Source organism: Papio anubis, chromosome 4 (assembly GCF_008728515.1).
Source record: "Papio anubis isolate 15944 chromosome 4, Panubis1.0, whole genome shotgun sequence".
Taxonomy (NCBI): Eukaryota; Metazoa; Chordata; class Mammalia; order Primates; family Cercopithecidae; genus Papio; species Papio anubis.
The window spans coordinates 7189411-7214042 of NC_044979.1; the positions used below are offsets into that span (position 1 = coordinate 7189411).

A 24632-nucleotide genomic window follows, 5' to 3' on the forward strand; every position below is an offset into this window, starting at 1 on the left:
AAACACTCTCAGCAGAATTCTGAAAACCACTGCTAAAATTAGAGAGCAAGAGAGGAAGGAAGCTCAATCTGAGGAAAATGAATCAGACTATTGCTTAGAAGTGGAAAACTTTAAAAATCACCTTATGCTATATTTAGAATCTCTTATTCTGTGGATTGTCATCTTACATGGGGTTTCAAAAATCTCTGCCATTATTTATTCAAATATTCCTTCTGGCCGGGCGCGGTGGCTCATGCCTGTAATCCCAGTACTTTGGGAGGCCGAGGCGGGTGGATCACCTGAGGTCGGGGGTTCCAGACCAGCCTGACCAACATGGAGAAACCCCGTCTCTATTAAAAATACAAAATTTGCCAGGCTTGGTGACACGCACCTGTAATCCCAGATACTCAGGAGGCTGAAGCAGAAGAATAGCTTGAATCCAGGAGGCGGAGGCTGCGGTGAGCTGAGATTGCACCATTGCACTCCAGCCTGGGCAACAAGAGTGAAACTCCATCTAAAAAAAAAACAAAAACAAATATTCCTTCTACCCCACTCCCTCTTCTCCTTCTAGAATTCCAATCACATACGTCAGACTTTCTAAGGATGGGGTGTTATTTCTTACAGCCTCTTCAGTGTTGCCCAGCCTTTCCCCGCTCACACGTCATTCAGAGAGGTTTCTTCTGATCTCTCAGGGGGCTCACTTTTCTCTTCAGCAGTATCTGATCTGCTGAATCCACTGAATCCTCCATTCTGGCTACTGTATTTTTTAGATCTAGTATTTCGTTGTTTTTCAGGTCTGCTTTGCCCCTTCATATTAAGTTTCCAATTCCTTGTTGAAATGTTTTTATTCAACTTTTATCTCCATGAACTTAATAAACATATGCTTTAGCGTCTGTCTGGTAATTCCACTGTCTACAAAGCCTGTTTCTATCCTCTGTTATCTGTGCGGGTTCTTGTTAAGGTTGTCTCCCACTGGGCCTGGTTACACTGACTTGGTTGTGTGGTGGACACTCTAGTTGAAAAATCATTTCAGAAATCATTTGAGACACGAGATGTTATCTTCCTCTGGGGAGGATTTTCATCTGCCTCTGTTAGGTGACTGGGGTCACCAGCAATTTGAGATTACCCTAATCCATTTCACCATTTGAGATTTACTAAACCCCCAGGTGACCCCATGGAGCTTCAGTCCAGGCAAAGGCGGGCGCACTCCCAGCCCATGAGTGTTCTGGACGGCAGTCTCTCAAGGCTTCAACATTAACCCTAGGTGGCTCACCAGATTTCTTACCCACGGCAAGTCCTAGACTCCAGTTTTTGTTCCTGTCCTCCTGTGAGTCAGTTAACTACACTCCCCAGCCTCTCACCTGCTCTTCCAGAACAGCAAATAGCGGGCAAAAGCGGCCCTGGGTCAGAGGCTCATGTCTCTGGATTTCTACCTCCCTAATCTTAGCCCAGTAATTCTTTACTATGTTGTAAATTCCTTGATGCTTTTCAGAAAAGTATCAGCTGGCTTTAACTAGGTTACTCAGACCATTATCGGAAGCACAAGGCCAGGGCTATTTTCTAAACAGTTGTTTTTGCATTTCAAAGTGTGCAGGCTAGGTATTGCCCAAAAAAAAAAAAAAAAAAAAAATCAGCAAATCAAACTGTGACCAAATCTTGGGCCTTTTTTTTTTGGAGACAGGGTCTCACTGTCACCCAGACTGGGGTGCAGTGTTTATGCTCATAGCTTACTATAGCCTCCAACTCCTGGGCTCAAGCGATCCTCACCTCATCCACCCAAAGTACTGGGATTATAGGCATGAGCCACCATGCCTAGCTATCGGCCTTTTTCAGAAAATTTTTTTTCTCCATACATAGTGAACTGTATAGGAAATTAATTTCTGAGTATCTACCACCTCAACAGGTTTAGAAAGCTGACAGATTTAATCAATCTGGCAAATTACCAGATCCTAGCTCATGCTGTTAACCAAGCCCAGTAAATAAACATCACAGTTACTGTCGTTTGCAGGTCCCGTTGAGCATTACCATCCCACACAGTGTTCTGAATTCCAACTGCCAGTACCTGTATCTCTCTGGCTTCTGAAGCCCATCTACCCACGTGCAGGGCAGACCCAAACTACAGGGGAATGTGTACCGACCTACCTGAGGGCAGTCCTCACAATATACTGATAAAAACAACCCCAGCTTCCTTAAATACAGCCTCCCTCCAAACTCCCAGTGGAAAAATAACAACTCAAGACATACGTATTCTACACTGGCTATAGAATTCCCCAACACAATGAAGCTTCAGTTGTCCACAGCGGGACCTGGCTTGAAAACATGCCCTTTATTGGCTGTCTCTCCTAGATGGCACACTTCATTCCCCTACTGGTGTGTCCTGGGACTACCTGGCAAATACACAACTTGGATTCAGATTTCAATCTCAAGATCTGCTGCTAGAGGAATGAAAACTAATCAATTCAGGTTTCAACAGAAAAGGAACAATCTGACAAATCCTTAGATGCACAAATGAAAAATCTAATAAAGAGAGCCTTTACAGCTTTTGTTGCCTTAAAGTGCAAAATAATGCATAAAAAAAGGTTTTTCTGAAAAGTAGTAAGATACCTTTATACTTGCAAGAACAGAACATTAAAAAGTGATAACCTTGTCTCTTTTTTTTTTTTTTTTTTTTTTGAGACAGTTTCACTCTTGTTGCCTAGACTGGAGTGCAATGGTGCAATTTCAGCTCACCGCAACCTCCACCCACAGGTTCAAACGATTCTCCTGCCTCAGCCTCCCAAGGAGCTGGGATTACAGGCATGCCCCACCACGCCTGGCTAATTCTGTATTTTTGTAGAGTTTCTCCATGTTGGTCAGGCTGGTCTCAAACTCCCGCCCTCAGGTGATCCGCCCACCTTGGCCTCCCAAAGTGCTGCGATTATGGGGCGGGAGCCACCGCACCCAGTCAAAAAGTGATAAGCTTTTCTAAGGAAAGCAAAAGCTACCAGGCAGTATAGTTTGAAATCCTTATTACTCAGGTGATATATAAGAAAGATTAAATTTAGCATAATCAAACCTAGACACAATACTGCAGCACTGAACCTATGTGTCTAAAGCACTGAAGTGGTAACAAGTCACAAAATACAAGTTAAAAAGAAGGTGGTGACTTCGCTTTCAGCCGCAACATGTAATGAGTATAGAAGCCTTCACTCCTGATGATGACAAAAAGCTGGGAAAACTCAAAATCAATGACTCTTCTGGGACCATCAGAAAACGGAGCTAACAGGGCAAACTGTGCTGGAAACCTGGAAAGACACAGACGATCCACTTACTTGGAGCAGAAACTGCCGGAGCCATAAGCTGGTGCTGGAGGCTGGATGTGGACTAGTGAGACAGTGAGAAGCTCGGGGAAGCAGTCTCAGGAGGTGCGGGACCCACACTTCTGTGGGCTTTACCTCCAGAAACTCCACCAGGCACTAAGGTGGAAGATCCCAGAAAGATCCCTTCTGGCAGGGGAGGGGAAGAGCAATAAGCCCAGAGTTTTCTCTGCCACAAAGTCATTTGCTCCAGGGGAAAAAAGCTTTGCCAGATCCTTCTCCTAACTAGGTAAATGCAAAAGGCATTCCTCCCACTCCAGTTCCCTCCAGCCTTCCTGTCATACCTACAGGGCAAAAAAATTTGCAAAGGTCAGGGCCTCAAGGAAACAGGGTGGGAATAGGGGACAGGGGAGAAGAACTCTAACACTAGAGAAATACTTGTGAAGATCACCACCCACTGTAAGAGTGAACCTATGTGAGACCCAGACCCGCTGTCAGACTGAGATTTAACCAGATTCCAGAACTCCCACCCTCCCTCACACTTTACCACCACACCCACAGAGTTCCAAATATACTAAAAGTGGCTTACAACTCAAAGAAAAAAAAAAGGAATAAAGCTGGAAGCATCATGCTCCCAGACTTCAAAATATACTACAAAGCTGTAGTGATGGAAACAACATGGTACGGGCATAAAAACAGACACAGAGCAATGGAACAGAACAGAGAACCCAGAAATTAATCCACAGTAACTACAGCCAACTGATTATTGACAAAGATGCCCAGAATACTCACTGGGTAAAGGACAGTATCTTCAATAGATGGTACTGGGAAAACTGGATATTCATATGCAGACGAATGAAACTAGCCTCCCACCTCTATACGAAAATCAACTGAAAATGGATCAAAGACCTAAATGTAAAACCTGAAACTACAAAACTACTGAGAGAAAACAGGGGAAATGCTTCAGGGCATTAATCTGGGAAAATATTTTATGAATACAACTTCAAAACCCCAGGCAACAAAAGCAAAAACAAACACATGGGATTATGTCACATTAAAAAAACTTCTACACAGCAAAGGGAACAATCAACAGAGTGAAAAGACAACCTACGGAATGGGAGAAAATATAAGCAAACTATTCATCCAAAAGGGGATTAATATCCAGAATAAACCAGGAACTAAAACATCTCAGCAGGAAAAAAAAATCAGATTTAAAAATGGGCAAATGATCTGAACAGCCATCCTCAAAAGAAGACAAACAAACGGCCAAAAAATATATGACAAAATGTTCAATTATCACAAATCATCAAGGAACGGCAAATCAAAAGCACAATGAGGTATCATCTCATCCCAGTTAGAGTGGCTATTACCAAAAAGACAAATAAAACAAAACCAACAAATGCTGGGAAGGATGCAGAGAAAAAGGAACTCTCATACTCTGTGGGTGAGAATATCAACTAGTATAGCCACTATGGAAAACAGTATAGAGGTTCCTCAAAATCTGCAAATAGCATACCATATGATCCAGCAATCCCACTACTGGGCATTTATCCAAAGGAAAGGAAATTGGTATATCGAAGAGACATCTACATCCCCGTGTTAACTGCAGCATTATTCACAACAGCCAAAATACAGAATGAATCTGGGTGTCCAACAGATGAACAGATAAAGAAAATGTGGAATATAAACACAATGAAATACTATTTAGCCATAAAATGAGTGGAATCCTGTCATTCACAGCAACATGGATGGAACTGGAGGATATTAAGTGAAATAAGCCAGGAACAGAAAGTTAAACACCACATGTTCTCATTTATATGTGGAAGCTGAAAAAAAAGTTATCTCATAGAAAAATTAGAACAGAGGGTACTAGAGGCTGGGAAGGGTAGGGGGAAGGGAGGAGATAGGAAGAGATTTGTTAAAGGATACAAAACTACAGCTAAATAGGTGGAATAAGTTCTAGTGTTCTATAGCACTGTAGGATGACTACAGTTAACAATAACATATTGTACAGTTTCAAATACCTATAAGGAGAATATTGAATGTTCCCAACACAAAGAAATGATAAATGTATGAGTTGATGGATATGCTAATTACTCTGATCTGATCACTGATACATTATATGTATAGAAACATCACTATGTATCCCATATACATAATTATATGCCAATTGAAAAATAAAATAAAATGTATACTGTAAACTCAAGAGTAAACACTATGATGGAAACAAATGCTTATTCCCCAATGTCACAGAGAAGAATCAGCAATCAGACAAAAAGTTTCCTCAGCAAGGCGACGTTTACTCTGCAGAAAGGGAGGTGCCCATCAGCAATCCTGCCACGAGCACACACAAAGTAAAAAAGACACTAGAATATTTATCCTTTACGCATGAGGTCCCTATTGCTGTGTCCTGACTCCATTGGCTGGAGCCAGACCTCACAACCTAAACTAAAACCCAATTGGCTAACAGTTCAAAACTTTTCTAAATAGGTAAAGGCAGTGAGGAACAAAAGAAAAAAGGAAGTTGCTTATGAAAGGATTTAGAAAAGTAGTAATATTCCCAAATAAGGGAGGAGGCTGCAAGCTGGGATATGCCTGGGCACGTTCAGCACGAATAATTTGACTAAGGTACAAGGACACAGAATGTATTACGTGCCTGTGAGCATGTTTAACACAGATACTGAAGTCAGAGTATACTTATTCTGTCACATTTGCTACATAAGGCTTAACAGAGAGTCATTATTATAAAATAAGAAACTTGAAGAAAGTTAGTTCTGAGAAAAGATATCAATAACATTTATGACTTAAAGGGGAAGCTTTGAAGAGGAACTTTTGCTTTCTACACATTAGAATTTTTTTTTTTTTTTTTTTTTTTTGAGACGGAGTCTCACTCTGTCACTCAGGCTGGAAGTGGCACGATCTTGGCTCACTGCAACCTCCGCCTCCCAGGTTCAAGCAATTCTTCTGCCTCAGCCTCCTGAGTAGCTGGGACAACAGGCATGCCCAGTTAATTTTGTGTTTTTAGTAGAGACGGGGTTTCATCATGTTGGCCAGGCTGATCTCAAACTCCTGACCTCAAGTGATCCACCTGCCTCGGACTCCCAAAGTCCTGGGATTACAGGGGTGAACCACAGCACCCAGCTTTAAAAAAAATTTTTGGTTTTTTTGAGACAGAGTTTTGCTCTCGTTGCCCAGTCTGGAGTGCAGTGGCATGATCTTGGCTCACCGCAACCTCTGCCTCCCAAGTTTAAGCGATTCTCCTGCCTCAGCCTCCTAAAAACTTTTTTAAAGTATAATTGATACACTACATGGTAACTGACAGAATAATGATCCCCTCAGAAATGTACACATCCTAATCCCCAGAATTAAGGTAGCAGATGGGATTAAAGGTGCTACTCAGATGACGTTAAGATACAGAGATTATTCTGGATTATGTGAGTAGACCCAATATAATTACAAGGGTCCTTAAATGTGAAAGAGGGAGGCAAAAGAGGAGATCAGAGTGATGCAATGTGAGAAGAACTCGACCTGCTGCTAGCTTTGAAGATGGAAGAAAAGGGCCACAAGCCAAGGACTGCAGGTGGCTTCTCAATAGCGCAAGGAAACAGATTCTCTCCCAGAACCTCAAAAAAGTGAAATAGCCCTGCCAACACCTTGAGTTTAGTCCCCTGAGACGCATTTCAGACTTCTGACTTCTAGAACTGTAAGTTGTGCTGTTAGGAATAGGAAGCTCATACAAGAGATGAGATAAAGTTGAATCACATAAAATGCCCAATTAAAAAAAAATTAAAAAGCAATGAATGCAAAACAGTTACAAAGATGGAAGATGCTAATCCAATGATATTAATAATCACTTCTAATATGAATTGTCTAAATATACCAATCAAAAGAGAGTGCCACAGTGGACAAAATTTTTTAAAAAGACCTAACCATATCATGTCTGTAAGAAACCAACTTGGACTATAAAGATTTAGATATGCTAACAGTAAAGGGATGGAGAAAGATGTATCATGCTGATGTTACTCAAAAGAAAGCTGGAGTAATTTTAACTGCAGACAAAACAGATTTTGTCTGATAATCAGGGATAAAAAGGGTCTTACATAATAATAAAGAGGTCGGTTCTCCAAGAAGACATTAACAATCTTGAATGTGTATGTTTCAAATAAGAAGCCATCAAAATACATGAGGCAAAAACTAAGAAAAATATAGAGACAAATCCACTACTACAGGTGGAGACTTCAACACTGTCAGTTATTGATAGATCAAGCAGACAGAGTATCAGTGAAGAAACTGGTAACTTCAACAGCACAGCACTATCAATCAACCTGATCTAAATGACAATTATAGGAAATTCCATTCAACAATAGTAGATATACATTCTTCTCTAGCTCACATTCACCAATATAGACCACATTCTGGACCATGAAACACATCTTAACAGATTCAAGACTAGAATCAAGACTAGAAAGCATACAAAGCATGGTCTCAAATAACATGAATTAAACTAGAAATCAGTAACAGAGATATCTGGAAAATCCCCAAATATCTAGAAATTAATATATTTCTAAATAACCCATGGGTCTAAGAAGTCTCAAAAATTAAATAATATATTGAACTAAAGTAAAAATGAAAATATAACTTAACATTTGTGGGATACAAAGCACACAGTGTTTAGAGAAAAACATGCAGCATTAAATGAAAATATTAGAAAGGAAGAAAGGTTTGAAGTCAATAACCTAAGCTTTCACTTCTGAAAATCAGAGAAAGAAGAACAATTTGATTCTTTTGTAGTTCATAAGTGTGGTGATTGGGTTTTCATGTGCTTGTGGGAAATATGCCTCCCTCAAATCTTATTACGAAGTCAGCCCATTTTACTTGTCTGACATGAACTTAGTAGAAAATTAAAAATTTAAAAATTAAAAATAAAAAAGAAAACAATTTAAGCCTAAGGCAATCAGAAGAAAAAATACAATAAAAATTAAAGTAGAAATCAACGAAATTGGAAAAAGGAAAACAGTAAGAGAAAAATCAACAAAACCAAAAGCTGGTTCTTTAAAAAGATCAAAAAAAGTAATAAACCTCTAGCCAGGTAAACGGATTAGACTGTACCCTCTCTTCCCTGAGAAAAAAGAGAAAAGACAAATTACCAGTATCAGCAATGAAGAATGACTCATCACACTGCTCCCATGAACAGTGAAAGGATAATAAAGAACGATTACAAACAACTCTATACCCACAAATACAAGATGAAATGTATCAATTTCTTTAAACTATCAAAACTCACCAACACAAAAACCTGCACATGAAACCTTGCAGCAGCTTTATTCATAACCACCAAAACTTGGAAGCAAACAACTAAGGGGTCCCTCAAAAGATGAATGAACAGTGGTACATCCATACAATGGGGTTTTATTCAGCAAAAAGAACAATCAAACTACACAAAGATGTGAAAGAAACTGAAATGCATATTGCTAAATGAAAGAAGCCAGCTTGAAAAGGCTACATATTGTATGCTTTCCATTATATGACATTCTGGAAAAGGTAAAACTATAGAGATGATAAACAGACCAGTAGTAGTCAGGGGCTCATAGGGTGGGGAGGCAGAGGGTTCAATACGAAGCACAGGGGAATTTTTAGGGCAGGACAACTTCTGTGTAATATGACAGAGGCAGATACATGATCCAGTGCTGGAGGTGGGGCCTGGTGGGAGATGCTTGGATTATGGGGGTGAATCCATCCCTCATGACTTGGTACTGACTTCCTGACAGGGATTTCTTACAAGATCTGGTCATTTAAAAGTATGTGGCACCTCCCTTACCACTCTCTCTTGCTTGCTCCTGCTTTCACTATGTGACACACCTGCTCCCCGTTCGCCTTCTGCCACGACTGGATGCTTCCCGAGGCCTTCCCAGAAGCCAAGCAGATGCCAGCACCATGCTTCCTATAAAGCCTGCAGAACTCTGAGCCAATGTAACCTCTTTTCTTTATGAATTACCCAGTCTCTGGTATTTCTTTACAGTAATGCAAGAATGGCCTAACACACACCCAGATCTTGGTTTTTAATATCATTCTCCAATAAAAAAGGCCCAGGAGTCCTTAGGAAAATGGCTGATTCTAAGACTGGGACAGGAAATACGCAAGATGGCTCTTGCAGTGCCAGAAAATAAGGAAGTGCTCAATAAAACAAACCAAAACCACAATGTCGGGGGCACATCAAAGGGACAGATGGAACCAACTGAAGAGCTCATAATAGCCATAGCTGTGACAATCATCTGAACAAAAAAGTTGTATTGCATTATAACCCAAAGTATAAAATAAATGTTCCTAAGTCCAAACTGAGAGAAATAAATGACTAAATAATAAACAGGACAGAATATAACAGATCTCCAGGCAGAATTCCAAATAATTTAGACACTTCACCCTCAGGGGTGGGCTGTGCACGTGGACTTCCTTCCAAAGGACTACAGTACAAGAAGGGAAGGTGGGGAGAAACTTTACAGTGGAGAAACCTGACAACCACCACCTCAGCGGTAATTGAGATTACCCTCAATAATGATAAACACAGATACTATGTATCCTTAATAGGGTATGATGACAACGGCATTTGACCTCTGTAGTCTTCCTCCCCAAAACATGAAACAAATCCCAACTGAGGGACATCTACAAAATACCTAACTAGTAGACGTATACCTCATTTAAACATTTCGCTTTATTGTGCTTCGTTGATATTGGGGTTTGTTTTGTCTTTTTTTTTTTTCCCCCACAAATTGAAGGGTTGTGGCAACCCTGTATTGACAAAGTGTATGAGCACCATTTTCCCATTAGTATTTGTTTACTTTATGTTGCTGTGTTAGATTTTGGTAATACTCACGATATTTCAACTTTTTTATTACTATGGTATTTGTTATGGTGATCTGTGTCAATGATCTTTGATGTTACTACTGTAATTGTTTTGGGACATAAGGAACCACATGCAGATGTGAGACAGGTAACTTACTTGATAAATGTGTGTGTTCTCACTGCTTGACCAAACCAGCCATTTCTTTGTCTCTCCCCATCTCCTTGGGCCTCCCTGTTCCCTAAGACACAACTGTATTGAAATCCAGATAATTGATAACTCTACAATGGCCTGTAAGTGTTCAAGGGAAAGGAGAGTCACACATCTCTCACTTTAAATAAAAAACTACAAGTGATTTAGCTTAGGCATGTGGAAAGCCAAGACAGGCTGAAAGCTAGGCCTCTTGCACGCAAAGGAAAAGTTCTTGAAGGGAATTAAAAGTGCTATGCCAGTAAACACAGGAATAAGAAAGTGACACAGCCTTAATGCGGATATGAAGAAAGCATTAGTCCTCCAGATAGAAGATCAAACCAGCCAAAACATTCCTTTAAACCAGTCTTAGGGCTAGGCCCTAACTCTCTTCAATTCTATGCAGACTGAGAAAAGTAAGAAAGCTGCAAAAGAAATGTTTGAAACGAGCAAAGAATTGCTCATGAGGTTTAAGGAAAGGTATCGTCTCCACAACATAAAATATAAGGTGAGGCAGCAAGTGCTGACGGAGAAGCTGCAGCAAGTTATCCAAAAGATCTAGCTAAGATCACTGACGAGGATGGCTACACTAAACAATATATTTTCAATGTAGACTAAACAGCCGTCTATTGGAAAAAGATGGCATTTAGAACCTTTCATGGCTAGAGATATCAATGTCTGGCTTCAAAGGATAGGGTGACTCTCTTGTTAGGGGCTGATGCAGCTGGTGACTTTAAGTTGAAGCCAGTGCTCACTTACCATTCTGAAAATCTTAGGGCCTTTAAGAATTATGCAAGATCGCAAGATCTACTCTGCCTGTGCTCTAGAAATGGAACAACAAAACCTGGATGACAGCACATCTGTTTTACAGCATGGTTTACTGAATATATTAAGCCCACTGTTGAGACCTACTAATCAGAAAGATTGCTTTCAAAATATCACTGCTCACTGACAATATACCTCACTGACAATATACCCCAAACTGTGATGGAGATATATAAGGAGATAAATGTTGTTTTCATGCCTGCTAACACACCGTACATTCTGCAGCCCATGGATCAAGGAATAATTTCTACTTTCAAGTCTAATTATTTAAGAAGTAAATTGCATAAGACGACAGCTGCCACGGATAGTGATTCCTCTGGTGGATCTGTGCAAAATAAACTGAAAACTTTCTGGAAAAGCTTTATCATTCTAGATGCCATTAAGCACATTCATAGCCAGGCATGGTGTCTCATGCCTGTAGTCCCAACACTTTTGGAGGTGGAGGTGGGAGGGCTACTTGAGGCCTGGAGTTTAAGACCAGCCTGGACAACAGAGGGTTACTTGAGGCCTGGAGTTCAAGCCCAGCCTGGACAACAGACCCAATCGCTACAAAAAAATACCAAAAAAAAAGTTGGGCATGGTAGCATATGCCTGTAGTCCCAACAACTCGGGAAGCCGAGGCGGGAGGACTGCTTGAACCCAGAAGTTTGAAGCTGCAGTGAGCTATGACTGCAGCACTGCACTCCAGCCTGGGTGACAAAGCAAAACTGTATCTCACAAAACAACAACAACAAAAACCCACTTATTAGAGGAGGTCAAAATACCATTTTTTTTTTTTTTTTAGTCCACATTTGCCAGAACAACAAAATATCAATATTAACAGGGGTTTAGAAGTTGGTTCCAACCTTCATGGATGACCGATAGCTTCAAGACTTCAGTGGAGTAAGTCACTGCAGATAGGGTGAAATAGCCAAGAGAACCAAAATTAGAAGTAGAGACAGAAGATATGGATGTGCAAAGAAATGGTTTCTTGAAATGGAATCACTCCTGGTGATGATGCTGTGAACATTGTTCAAATAACAAAAAGCATATTACTAAACTTAGTTGATAAAGCAGCAGCAGGGTTTTAGAGGATTGACTCTAATTTTGGAAGAAGTTCTACTGTGGGTAAATTGCTATCAAACAGTTACAGAAAAATCTTTTGTGAATGGAAGAGTCAATCAATATGTCAAACTTTACTTTACTTCCGCCTTATTTTAAGAACTTGGCCGGGCACAGTGGCTCACGCCTGTAATCTCAGCACTTTGGAAGGCCAAGGCAGGTGGATCATTTGAGGTCAGGAATTTGAGACCAGCCTGGCCAACATGGTGAAACCCCATCTCTACTAAAACTACAAAAAAATTAGCCGGGTGTGGTGGCGCATGCCTGTAGTACCAGCTACTCGGGAGGCTGAGGCAGGAGAATCACTTGAAGCAGGGAGGCAGAGGTTGAGGTGAGCTGAGATTGCACCAGCCTGGGCAACAGAGCAAGATTCCATCTCAAAAAACAAAAAAAAAAGAACTTGCCACAGCCATCCTAACCTTCAGGAAGCATCAGCAGGCATCAATGTCGAGACAAGACTCTCACTAGCAAAAAGTTTACCACTCACTGAAGGCTCAGATGATCATTAGCTTTTTTTTTTTTTTTTTTTTTTGAGACAGAGTCTCGCTCTGCCGCCCAGGCTGGAGTGCAGTGGCCTGATCTTGGCTCACTGCAAGCTCCGCCTCCTGGGTTCACGCCATTCTCCTGCCTCAGCCTCCCGAGTAGCTGGGACTACAGGCGCCCGCCACCTCGCCCGGCTAGTTTTTTTGTATTTTTTAGTAGAGACGGGGTTTCACCGTGTTAGCCAGGATGGTCTCGATCTCCTGACCTCGTGATCCGCCCGTCTCGGCCTCCCAAAGTGCTGGGATTACAGGCTTGAGCCACTGCGCCCGGCCGATCATTAGCATTTTTGAACAACAAAGTATTTTTAAAATTAAGGCATGCACATTGGGCTTTTTTTTTTTTTTTTTTTTTGTAGCTGTAATGCTATTGTACACTTAAAAGATTATGGTATAATGTAAACGTTAGTTTTCTATGCAACCCCCCCCAAATTTGTGTGACTCACTTTGTGATAGTCCCTTTATTGCAATGGCTCAGAACTGAACCCACAATATCACCAGTGTATGCCTGCGTTTCTCAAAACTGTCAAGGTCATCAAAAACGAGGAAAGTGTGAGAAATTGTCACAGCCAAGAAGAGCCTAAAGAGACGTAATGACCAAATGCAGTGTGGTATCCTGGATGAGAGCCTTAGCTTTTACCTATTGTCCTTAGAACAGCAAAAGCACATTAGGTAAAAACTAAGAAAATCTGAATACAGTATGGACATTAGCATTAACTGAAATATACCATATTAATATAAGATGTTAATAACGGGAAATTGGATATGGGATGTGTGGGAATTCTCTAATATCATCGCAATATTCTATAAATCTAAGGCTAGTCTAAAACTAAAAGTTTATTTTAAAAAGAATGGGGGTCGGGACATAGATTAGGACATAGATTATTTTATATCACCAAAATCATCTAATTCTGGCCAGACACGGTGGCTCACACTTATAATCCCAGCACTTTGGGAGGCTGAGGCGGGTGGGTCATTTGAGGTCAGGAGTTTGGGACCAGCCTGGCCAACAATGTGAAACCCCATCTCTACTAAAAATACAACAATCAGCCAGGCATGGTAGCAGGCGCCTGTAATCCCAGCTACTCAGGAGGCTAAGACAGGAGAATCGCTTAAACCTAGGAGGTGGAGGTTACAGTGAGCCAAGATGGCACTACTGCACTCCAGCCTGGGCGACAGAGTGAAACTCCATCCCCAAAAAAAAAAAAAAAAAAAAAAAAAGGAAAACCCATCTAATATCTGAGATTTGCTTCAATTAACCAAAAAGGGCAGGGCTATGGGTTAAAAAAAAAAAAAAAAAAGATTACTAATAGATTTTTAAAAATCTATTAATTTTTTCATGACTGAAAATTTCCATGATACGCTTTTTAAAAAAGAAAGCATCTGGGCTAGGTGCAGTGGCTCATGCCTGTAATCCCAGTACTTTGAGAGGCCCAGCAGGCGCAGAGGTGAGCCCAGGAGTTCAAGACTGGCCTGGGCAACATCGCAAAACCCTGTCGCTACAAAGAATACAAAAAAAAAATTAGCTGGGCATGGTGGTACACACCTGTGGTCCCAGCTACTTGGGAGGCTGAGGTGGGAGGATCACCTGAGCCTGGGGAGGTCAAGGCTGCAGTGAGCCAAGTGATCATGCACTGCACTCCAGCCTGAGTGATGGAGCAAGAACCTGTCTCGGGGGAAAAAAAATAAATAAATAAAAGTACCTGACCCAACAAACTACTGTTCCTTTAAGCCTGACACTTATATGAAGGTGCTGGATTCTGTATGCATATTGGTTTCTAGAGGTTATAATGTGTCTACATGATTTAGTCTTCAACTAAGTCTTGTCCATGGAGTCAAAGGACACAGCCTCCAGAGTCCATTCTCATGGGTTTGGTGTGTGTCTCTGTATATGTTAACTATTTTCTCTTTACTTCTGCTGCTTCTTTATTATTTCGTACAAATTTCATTGTAACATTATAAGGTAGTCTCTAGGTAAGGGAATGCTCACATGGACGTGCGTGTAGAAGGGTGCGTAGACATGCAGAATAGTCTGAGGGATGGATTTTGTTGTAGTCTCCTCACTCCAAGTCCACTTTCTACACTCTACTCTAGTGGTTCTCACCCAAGGGATAGGATATTTGGTAATTTCTGGGAAAATGTAGCAACCCGTGGGAACTTTAGGCAATGTCTGAAGGCATTTTTGGTTGTCATACCTGGGGGGATCCTATTAGCATGCATTGGGTAAATGCCACGGATGCAATATATCCTACAATGCACAGGACAGTCCTCAATATCAGAGAATTATCTAGTCCAAATGTCCATAGTGCCAAGCCTCAGAAACCCTGTTCTGCGATGCTGGGGCTGGGACTCTAAAAACAGCATTTTCCAAACTACCCATAAATGTGACAACTTGGATAAATCAAAGGAATTACGCTGAGTGAAAAAGTCTAATCCTAAAAGCTTACTTACTGTATGATTCCATTTATATAACATCCTTGAAATGACAAAAGTACAGAAACAGAGAAGAAACTAGTGACTGCCATGAACTGGGGACAACAGGGATTCGGGGGGTTGTGGAAGGGTTGAAGATGGGTGTGGGACGTCAATATCCTAGTTTTAATATTACACTATACTTTCACAAGATATTACCATTGGGGGAAATTAGGTAAAGGGTACACAAGATCTCTTCATATTATTTCTTATAATTACATGTGAATCTACAATTATCACAAAACAAAATGCTTTATTTTATTTTAAAAAGACGAATTTTTAGTTCCCATGATGCAAAAATTTGAAAGTCCAATCTTGTCAGTATGGAAATGCTAATGACTTTAATATTTCTGTGAGATTTAATATTGAGTTTATATACTTTATAGAATAAGATAGTAATAAGCACCAATTCTAGTTTTTGAAAAATATTTAATTTAGAAAGTATCCTCTTAACAAAAAGTACCAAATACCTGGTACTTTATATATACCATATATATATACACACACACACATACACACACGCTTTATATATACCAAATACCTGGTAACTTAATATGAAATAAGAAGTCAGAATTTTCTGGAAACACTTTGGAGACAGAGAATAGATTCCCTAGCAATTTATAAATATAACATTAGATAATAAAAGTGACTTGCTAGCCATTTATAAAATGCATTTCATACCAAATTATGAATTCCATAAATGAGTTTAAGAAAACATCTGCTGGTTTGCTTCCTCCTACTCCATCCCAAAGTAGATTATTTGGCATCTTTTATGGGATGAATTGTGTTTTCCCAAAAATTCATGTTGAAGTCCTAACCCCTAGTACCTCAGAATGTAACTGTATTTACAGGTAGAGTCTTTAAAGAATAATTAAATTAAAATGAAGCCATTAGGCTGAGCCCTAGTTAAATAGGACTGGTGACTTTATAAGAAGAGGAAATCTGAACACATACTGACGGAATTCTGCCTCCGCGCTGCCTTTGGACTCAAACTGCAACAGTAACTCCTCCCTGTGTCTCTAGTCTGCTCCACAGATTTCAGATTTGCTAGTCTCCACACACTCCCAACAATTTTTTTAAGTCAATTCCTTAAAATAAATCTGTGTGTGTGCGTTTGTGTGTGTGTATATACACATCCTATGGGTTCTGTTTCTCTGGAGAACCCTGACTAACAAACACAGCAGCCTTTCCAATAGCATGAATAGGCTCACAGATTTAGTAACATGAACATGCCAAGCTCAGTGGCTCATGCCTGTAGTCCTAGCACTTTGAGAGGCTGAGGTGGGCGGACTGCTTGGGCCCAGGAGTTCAAGACCAGCCTGGGCAACATGGTGAAACCCTGTCTCTACAAAAATACAAAAAAAAATTAGCCAGACGTGGTGTGCACCTGTGGTCCCAGCTACTCAGGAGACTGCAGCAGAAGGATCACTTGAGCCCACTAAGTCAAGGCTGCAGTAAGCCATAACCGTGGCCACTGCACCACTTCTGCCAGGGAGACAGCACGAGACCCTGTTTCAAAAAAAAAAAAAAAAAAAAAAAAGAAGAATCATTAAAACTATAAACTTCATGTTATCTATATTTCATCACAATAAAAAAAAACAGATCAGTGTGCAGGAAGGTGTGCAGGAAGGTGTACAAGAAGGAGCAAAAACACAAAAAAGTTAGGTAGACCTTTTTACTATCCTAAAGATTTTTAAGTTAACTGATCAATAGGTTGTCAGGATAATACATGCTTTCTCTTTTAAAATGCAATTTATAATGAAGTTCCCTTGTCTTTTTACCAACTCTTTCCAAGTTTCTAAAAATATACTGAAAACTAAAGAAAACATTTACAAATATTAATCTTAAAAATCAATTAAAGCTATTACTATAAGTCAAAAGGTGATGGCCAAAATTAAAAAGCAAAAGGACAAAAACAGAAAAAATGTCTATAGCAAATGAGTCATGGGATTAGATAAATGAATAAAGTATTAGATTAGTGGAACAAGTATATAAAAAAGACTTCACCAGAGAAACAAACAAGGAAATACGTTGGAAAAGTCTTCAGTCTCAATAATTAGCAAAAACAAGCAAATAAAAATAAGATACTATTTTCTAACACAAACTAGGAAAGTTTTTCTAAATATTTACATTCAAAGTATAGTAGTTAAATGATATACTCATCAATGATGAAATTATAAATTGCAAGGTTTATTTATTTATTTTTATAGAGACAGGGGTCTCACTATGTTGCTCAGGCTGGTCTCGAACTCCTGGCCTCAAGCGATCCTCCCAACTTGGCCTCCCAAAGTGCTGGGATTATAGGCTTGAGTCACCCAGCCAAAGTGCAGAGTTTTTAAAAAGCAGTCTGACAACATCATGAACGCCTTAGAAACCATTACACATTTTGGTCAGTAATCTTTTTCTCTAGGGGGAAAAAAATCACAAAGAAATAATAAATCGGGTGGAAAACTTTAGCATATCCTGAAGCAAACTTCGAAGTGTGCTACAATAAAGATATAAGCAAACTATATGGAAATGAGGATGGAGACATCAATTTTGCATGAAACACTTGCAGATGACTTCTTAGGTAACTTGAGATTTAAGTGTTGGCTTTAAGGATTAAAATTCCAATGGCCAAATACTGAAATATTTCAAGGAGAAAGTTCAAGTCTTGGACAACTGCAACCTGTACATTTTCAGTTTTCCAAAGAGAAAAGCAAGTAGAATGGTTGGCTGTAATAATGACTACAGATGAATCACAGTGCAAGATAAGGTTACTGGAAGGTAATTAATTATATGAAGACAGGAAGGGGCTCTGATGCTGAGGATGAAAAGAATTAACTTGTTCTGCACGCAAAAGGGGTATTGTCTTTCGAGAAAATTCTAGCAGCTGTGTGTAAAATGATTTGGAACAGAGGGAAAAAAAAAATCTAGAACCAAGAAATATAGTTAGAAAAATTCAAGTAAGAGGCTCTCATAGCGTGATTTAGAACTGTGAAAGTGAGTGCAAAGGAGGACCAGCAGAACTGCCCACACTCATCAACTGTACAGGGCATGGGCCCCCAGGGGACAAACAGATAATGAAATCAATACACAGCTTTCAAGCCTCAGTGACAGGGACCACGGAGAGAATGGGCTTGAGAGGATTAACAGAAGATGAATGTTGTTTTAGACATGTCACATTAAAAAGAACACTGATAATGGAAATGCCCATGAGATTCAAGTTCAAATGTAAGCCTGAGAGAGGTGTTTAAAACCAAAAGGATAGTTTAAGTTACAGGAAAATAACAGCAAAGGAGAGTTTAAGTAACGAAGACAGCAAAATGAGTTAGGGAGCAAGCACTGAACCTCTGGGAACATGCACATTTAAGGACTGTGTGGAGGAGGAAGAACCCAGGAAGGGCCTGAGAAGAACCACAAAGCAGAATAATTAGAGGGTCTATCGACAGCAATGTGAGGTGCCACAAAGATTTATAGAGAAACAAAGACAGGTGAGAAGAGAGGTAGAGCCATCAGATTTAGCAACTAGTAAGGTAAGAAGATCTTTAAGAAAGCAGTTTTTAAAATGTGAAGAAGAGTTCGTCAGCTCCTCAATATGTTGAGCATGGAACTGCCATATAACCCAGCAGTGCCACTCCACTATATATAGGTATACTGTATAAATATATAGTATATACATATGCAATATACTTTTGAGTATACAGTATACCCAAAAGAATTGAAAACAGGGGTCAGATACCTGTGAACACATGTTCACAGCAACAGTATTGCCAATAGCCAAAAGGTGGAAACAGTCCAATATCCTAGAGGATGAATGGATAAGCAAACTGTGATATATACACACAATGGAATATTATTCAGCCATAAAAAAGAATGAAGTATAATGCATATTACAGCATGGATGAATTTTGAAAACATTATGTGAAGTAGATCAGACACAACAGGATAAATACCATACAATTCCACTTATATGAGGTATCTAAAATAGGCATATTCACACAAACAGAAAGGGGCTGGGAAAATGGGGAGTTATTGCTTAATGGTTACAGAGTTTCTGTTTGGGGTAATGAAAAAGTTCTGGTGATAGTGACGTAACACTGTGATGGACTTAATGCCACTTTATTATACAGCTAAAAATAGTTAAAATGATAAACTTTATATTATGTATATTTTATCACAACAAAAAGTGCAGTAGAACTTTTTACAAGGAACAGCAAAGAAATTGTCAGAAGTGAAGAACAGACACTTACAGCTTGATGACATTTAACTTGAAAAGCTTGAATGATACATACTGAGGGAGTAACACCAGAATATTTTGGTGAGTGCACAGTAGTATGAAAAGCATATTCCAAATTATAATACCATTTTATGTTTGGAAAACCAACCAACCAACTGTTCTCATAATGTGAAGCAGAAAGGAATGCCAGACCAAATCTTCTTTTACGGTAAAAATAAGCAAAACTAGTCCATCACGAGCATATTAACATCCCTCAAAAGGTAAAGTCTACCAGCACTGGAGGGTGGGGGCCTTGCTATTTTTCTATTTATCTGAACAGCATGCATTTAAAAAATATATGAAGTTGTACAAGACAAATAACCCAATTTCTTTAACAAACATATTGCAAAGAAATCAAAAAAGAAACTTAAGACGCACATCAACCAAATAAAAGTGGATCTGATCAAAATCCCAGCTGGCACAAACTATTAATATATATATATATAAAATTCTAGGAGGAGAGGAAGAGCCAGATGGTCAAATGGAAGCCTCCCCCAATCATCTTCCCAAATTAAACAACAATCCACACAAAAAAGCACCTTCATAAGAACTAAAAATCAGGTGAGCAATCACATGGTTTTAACATAATATCACTGCAAGAGGCACTGAAGAGGATAAAAAAGTCCTGAATTGCTGACACTACCCCTCCCCCATCCCTGTGGCACAGAGAGAGAATCTCTGTGTTTGGGGGAGGGAGAGCGCAGTGATTGTGGGACTTTCACATCGGAACTCAGTGCTGCTCTGTCACAGCGGAAAGCAACACAAGGCAGAATTCAGTGGGCGCCCACAGGGGAAGCATTTACAGGAGCCCTAGCCAGAGGGGAACTGCCCATCCTGATGGTGGAAACTCAAGTTCCAGCAAGACTTACCACCGGGGGCTAAACTGCTCTGGGATTCAAAATAAACCTGAATAGCAGAGTCCAGACCACAAAGACTGCAATTCCTGGGCAAGTCGGTGTTGGGCTGGGCTTGGAGCCAATGGACTTGGGGGGCATGCAGCCCAGTAAGACACCAGCGCGACCACCAAGGGAGTGCTTGCGCCACCCCTCCCTCGACCTCAGGCAGTGCAGCTCCGGGGAGACTCTTTCCTTCCCCTTGAGGAGAGGAGAGGGAAGAGTAAACAGGAGTTTCTCTTACAACTTGGACACTAGCTGAGCCACAACAGAATAGGGAACCAGGCAAAGTCCTGAGGCTCCCATTCCAGACCTGGACAAATGTCCCAGATAACATTTCTAGACACAGCCTGGACTACAAGGGAACCAGCTACCTTGAAGGGAAGGACCTAGTTCTGGCAGGATTTATCACCTGCTGACTAAAGAGCCCTTGGGCCCCAAACCATCAGCAGTAGTAGCCAGGCCGCACTCATCACGGGCCTTTGGGTGAGACTCAGAGACATGCTGGCTTCAGGTGTGACCCAGCACACTCCCGGATGTGGTGGTTACAGAAAGGGGCTTCTGCTTGAGAAAACGAGAGGGAAGAGCAAAGGGGACTTTGTCTTGCAGCCTAGGTATCAGTGTGGCCACAGTGGGGTAGAGCACCAAGCGGGCTCTTGGGGTCCTTGATTCCAGGCCTTAGCTCTTGGATGGTATTTCTGGACCTGCCCTGGGCCAGAGGGGAGCCTGCTGCCCCAAAGGGAGAGTCTCAGGCCTGGCAGCATTCACTACAAAAACTGACTGAAGAGCCCTTGGGCCTTGAATGAACACTGGCAGTAGCCAGGCAGTACTTGCCATGAACCTAGGGCAGTGGCAGCTAAGGGGGAGACTCCTCTGCTCATGAAAAAGGGAGGGAGGAGTGGGAAGGCTTGGGTGCCAGCTCAGCCGCAGTAGAACAGAGCACCAGGTAGATTCCTAACATTTCCAATTCCAAGACCTGGGTCCAGGATGACACCACTGGACCTAAGACTGAGGGGAGCTTGCCATCCTAAAGGGAAGGACATAAGCCTGGCTGGTTTCACTACCTGCTGAATATAGAGCCTTAGGGCCTTGAGCAAATATACGCGGTAGCCACGGTGGTTACCAAGGGCCTTGGTTGAGACCTAGTGTTGTGCTGGCTTCAGGTCTGCCCCAGTGTAATCTCAGTAGTGGCCACAACAGTGCTTGTTTCACCACTCCCCCATCTCCAGGCAGCTCAGCAGACAGACTCCGTTTGCTTGGGAGAGAGTAAGGAAAGACAAAAAGCATCTCTACCTGGTGATCCAGAGAAATCTTCCGGATCTTATCTAAGACCATCAAGACAGTGCCTCTATGAGTCTACAAGAGCCACCGTGTTACTGGGCTTGGGGTGTCATCTAAGGCAGATACGGCAACAGTGACGAAAAATTTACATCACAACATCCAAGTTCCTTTGAATATATGGAAAGTCTTCCCAAGAAGGATGGGTACAAACAAGTCCAGACTGTGAATAATATGATAAATACCTAACTCTTCAATGCCCAGGCACCAGAAAACATCCTCAAGCATCAAGATGATTCAGGAAAACATGACCTTACCAAATGAACTAAATAAGGCATCAGCGACCAATCTTGGAGAGCTAGATATGTAACCTTTCAAAAAAAGAACTCAAGATAGCTGTTTTGAGGAAACTCAACAAAACTAAAGATAACACAGAGAAAGAATTCAGAATTATATCAGATAAATTTAACAAGAGATTAAAATAATTAAAAAGAATCAAGCAGAAATTCTGGAGCTAAAAAATGCAACTAACATACTGAAGAATGCACCAGTCTCTTAACAGCTAAACAGATCAAGCAGAAGAAAGAATTAGTGAAACTTGAAGACAGGCCATTTGAACATACACAGTCAGAAGATACAAAAGGAAAAAACAAGAATGAAGCACACCCACAAGATCTAGAAAACAGCCTCAAAAGGGCAAATTTAAAAGTTGTTGCCCTTAAAGAGGAAGTAGACAGAAGGTGGGGGTAGAAAATTAGTTCCAAGAGATAATGACAAAGAACACCCCAAACCTAGAGGAAGATATCAATATTTAAGTACGAGAACATCAAGCAGATTTAACCCAAATAAGACTACTTAAAGGTATTTAACAATCAAGCTCCCAAAGGTCAAAGATAAAGAAAAAATCCTAAAAGCAGCACGAAAAAAGAAACAAGTAACATATAAGGGAGCTCCAATACATCTGGCAGCAGATTTCTCAATGGTAGCCTTAAAGGCCAGGAGAGTGGCATAACATATTTAATTAAAGTGCTGAAGGAAAAAACTTTTATCTTGAAGGGGTGGCCTGCCCCTCTACACCTGTGGGCGTTTAGGTGGAAGGAGAGACTGGAGAAAAGAAATGAGACACAGAGATAAAGTATAGAGAAAGAAAAAGTGGGCCCAGAGGACCAGCACTCAGCATACAGAGGACCCACGCCAGCACTGAGTTCCCTCAGTATTTATTGATCATTATCTTTACCATCTTAGAAAAAGGGAAGTGGCAGGATAATAGGATCATTGTAGGGAGAAGGTCAGCAGTAAGACATATGAATAAAGATCTCTGTGAGGTAAGTTTAAGGAAAAGACATATGAATAAAGATCTCTGTGATGTAAGTTTAAGGAAAAGTTTGATATGCATATGCAAACATCTCCATAAACCTTTTTAGTGCATAAAGAGCTTCTGCCCTAAGGCGGTTTTCTCCCATCTTAGTAAACAGAACAAATCGGGTTTTACACTAACAGAGTTCCATTGCCCAGGGATGGGCAGGAGACAGATGCTTTTCTCTATCTCAACTGCCAAGAGGCCTTCTTTCCTCTTATACTAGTCCTCCTCAGCACAGACCCTTCACGGGTGTCAGGATGGGGGACGATCAGGTCTTTCCCTTCCCACGAGGCCATATTTCAGACCATCACATGGGGAGAAACCTTGGACAATACCTAGCTTTCCTAGGCAGAGGTCCCTGCGAACTTTGGCAGTGTACGTGTCCCTGGGTACTTGAGATTAAGAGAATGGTGATGACTTTTAACCAGCAAGCTGCCTTCAGACACTTGTTTAACAAAGCACAACCTGCACAGCCCAAAATCCGTTAAACCTTGAGTCACCACAGCACATGTCTCTTGCAAGGACAACGTTGGGGGTAGGGTCACAGATTAACAGCATCTCAAATACAGAACAAAATGGAGTCTCTTATGTCTACTTCTTTCTATATAGACACAGTAACAGTCTGATCTCTTTCTCTTCCCCACGTATCTTAGAATAGCATATTCAGCAAAAATATTCTTCAAGCATGAAGAAGAAATAAAGGTCTTCCAGAGAAACAAAAGCTGAGGGATTTCATCAGCACTAGACCTATCTTAAAAGAAATGCCAAAGAGACTTCTTAAATCTCTTTTTGAAAGAGATTTAAGAAAAGGATGTTAATGCACAATAAGAAAGCATCTTAAGGTACAAAAGTCACTGGTAATAGAAGTACACAGAAAAACACAGGATATTAGAATACTGTCATTGTGGTGTGTGAGTCACTCATGTCTTGAGTAGAAAGACCAAAAGATGAACTGATCAAAAATAATAACTACAACAAGTTTTCAGGACATAGACAATACAATAAGATATAAACAGAAACCAAAAAAAGTTTAAAAGCAGGGGATGGAGTTAAAATGCAGACGTTGTTAAAATGTAATGAAGTTAAAATGTATTTATTTACATATTTACATATACAGGGTACACATACTCACGCACACACATACACACACACACACACACACACACACGGTCTCACTCTGTTGCCCAGGCTGGAGTGCAGTGGCGCAATCACAGCTCACTGTAGCCTCAACCTCCCAGGCTCAAGCAATCCTCCCACCTCAGCCTCCCAAGTAGCTGGGACTATAGGTGTGCACTACCATGCCCAGCTAATTTTTGTATTTTTTGTAGATATGGGGTTTCGCCATGTTGCCCAAGCTGGTCTTTTTGTTTATTTTTTTGAGATGGAGTCTCCCTCTTGTCGCCCAGGCTGGAGTGCAATGGTGCGATTTTGGCTCACTACAACCTCCCACTTCCCAGGTTCAAGTGATTCTCCTGCCTCAGTCTCCCAAGTAGCTGAGATTCCAGGTGTGTGGCACCACACCCAGATAATTTTTGTATTTTTAGTAGAGACAGGGTTTCACCATGTTGGCCAGGCTGGTCTCAAGCTCCTGACCTCAAATGATC

General features: G+C 40.7%; 1 protein-coding gene and 1 non-coding gene across 3 annotated transcripts in view; one reads left to right on the forward strand and one right to left on the reverse strand.

The window, feature by feature from the left end:
- GALNT11 (polypeptide N-acetylgalactosaminyltransferase 11) overlaps positions 1-24632 on the reverse strand; it is an 88733-nt gene that overhangs the window by 44176 nt on the left and 19925 nt on the right. The window lies entirely within an intron of this gene.
- On the forward strand, positions 8055-8160 carry LOC116274812. Its single transcript, XR_004183586.1, has one exon. It is a non-coding gene; the product is annotated as a small nucleolar RNA U13 (small nucleolar RNA).